Source organism: Papilio xuthus, unplaced genomic scaffold (assembly GCF_000836235.2).
Source record: "Papilio xuthus unplaced genomic scaffold, Pxut_1.1 DF827715.1, whole genome shotgun sequence".
Classification (NCBI taxonomy): Eukaryota; Metazoa; Arthropoda; class Insecta; order Lepidoptera; family Papilionidae; genus Papilio; species Papilio xuthus.
In genome coordinates, this window is record NW_013530934.1 from 1 (window position 1) to 2,426 (window position 2,426).

The following is a 2,426-nucleotide window of genomic DNA, read 5'->3' on the forward strand; positions in this document are numbered from 1 at the left end:
TTTCACGTCTTCCGTCATAGGTTGGAAATTTAGTGTCTTAACTATTATCCAATGCTTATTACTAAATACTGCGGTTCCTTGCCTTACAGGTAATATTCCAGGATTTTTATTTAGTTCCTGAAGTTGAAGGGCGTGGAGATGCATCACCGTGGTCATCGCCAGGACGAGCAGGAGGTGCTTGTGAAGGGCGTTTCACATTCTTTAGTGGTACTTTAGTGTCACGTCCTTTTATAGTAACCGGAATAGTGTTTCTATGTATTTTATCCGTTACTTGTGCTATATTAAAACGCGGTTTATCTTTACTAATTCTATTATTTGTTCCTTTTGTATAAATTATATCTCCGGGCTCGATATTAAATTTAATTTCTCCTCCTCGTTTTTCAATAATTTTCTCTTTATTTTGTATAGCTTTTTCAGTTAAGTGTTTATATAAGTACTTGGTGCGCCTAACGTGTTCTTTAATTAATTCTTGGAAATATTGTTTTTCGAAGTTAACGTCAAATGGATGTCTTGATTCTGTATGTCCTAACAAGACTTCAAATGGTGTTAAACCTGTTGTAGAATGTATGGTGTGGTTATATGCCATGATTGCGTATGTCATTATAAAAGATGACTCTGTATATTTATGATCATGTTTTCCTATTCTGTATATTTCTAATAAAGTGGAATGGAATCTTTCTATAAGTCCCATTGAATTATGGTTGTTAGGGGTACCAATATGTAATTCTACTTTATAAAATGTTAACAGTTCTTTAAGTAAAGCATTATTGAATTCCGTCCCGGGGTCACAACTAAGTTTCTGCGGAACGCCATATAGTGAAAAATATTTAATAAGGGCTCTAACGACTTCGGGGGTCGATCTGTTAGTTAATTCAAAGGCTTGTCCTAATTTACTGAATGCATCTATGATGGTTAAATAATAATGGCCTTCTATTGAGAAGATGTCTATAAATATTTCCTCTAAGGGCTTACTTTGAGTTTGAGTTAATTGTAATTTAGGTTTCATTGGTTTTCGGTCATATTTCATGATTTTACAAGTTTCACAAGAATTTATAATACTAGCTACTGTTTGAGCCATGTTATGCCAAAAATATAAACGTTTAATATGGATTAAGGTTTCTTTAATACCGCGATGACATGTTTTTCCTTCGTGATATTTCTGTACTATGTCTCTTTGTTCCATTTCATTTTCTACAAAGACAACACGTTTTGTGCATTCGAAAAATTTAACAAGTTCTTTATTAAATAAAAATATTACTAACTGTGTAAATTGTTTGCGGTGTTCTTCATTTTCGAAATAGATAAAATATTTAGTTTTATTTCTAATGTATTCTTTTAGAAACTGTTTAACGAGATCGGATCGATTTAAGGGTAAGTGTACTTCTAAAATTTTTTGTTTTTCTCGAGATAAATTCTTTACAGATAATCGGTCTATGTTCCAACTATATACTAAAATTTGATTTGGTTTAGTGTCGATTGCTTCCTGCAAAATGGGAATGCCTTGTGACTCAGTATCTTGCGCGGAATGTGCGGTTTCTAAATCATAAGATTTTTCAGATGCTGTTAACGTGCTACTAGATGGGTAAGGTATTGAATATGGTGATTTTATTGAAAGCGTCTTTTCAGAATCGGAGTCAGTAATGGTGATAGCTTTTTCGGACTCTATTTCTGAAATAGACATTGATTCGGGTGAGGGTTGTTTAACTGTTCTCTTTTGTAATTGTTCTAATTCTTTTATTTCTTTTCTTAATTGTTGTATTTCTTTATTCAAATCTTCACTTTTATCTATGTTAGGTTTTGTGGAATAATTATCTCTTTTATCTAGGGCATTAATTTTAATACGCGACAGAGCGTCTGCGTTACAGTTTTGTTTACCGCTCTTATGTATTATGTTGAAATCATATTCGGCTAAACGTAAGCGCCATCTTGTCAGTCTGCTATTTGTTTCTTTAAGGGAATTTAACCATGTTAAGGTTTTATGATCGGTAATGATTGTAAACCTTTTACCGTATAAATATGGGCGGAAATATTTAATTGCCCAAACTATTGAAAGGAGTTCTTTTTCTGTAACACTATAACGGGTTTCGGCATCGTTTAGTGTGCGGCTCGCATAAGCAATTGGTTTATCTTGCCCAATGGGTCCTTGTGATAGTACAGCGCCTAATGCAAATTCAGAGGCGTCTGTCGTTAAAATAAATGGTTTATTGTAATCTGGGTATTCTAATATAGGTGCGTTTGTTAGAAGTTCTTTACATTTATTAAAAGATTGTATAAATTTATTATCATCAAGAGGCATTAAACGTTTCTTTTTAAGTCTTTGTGTCATAGGTTGCGTTATCTTGCTAAAGTCTTTAATAAAGCGTCGATAATAACCTATTAATCCTAAAAATCTTTTGATTTCTGTTGTCGTTCTAGGTAAAGGATAA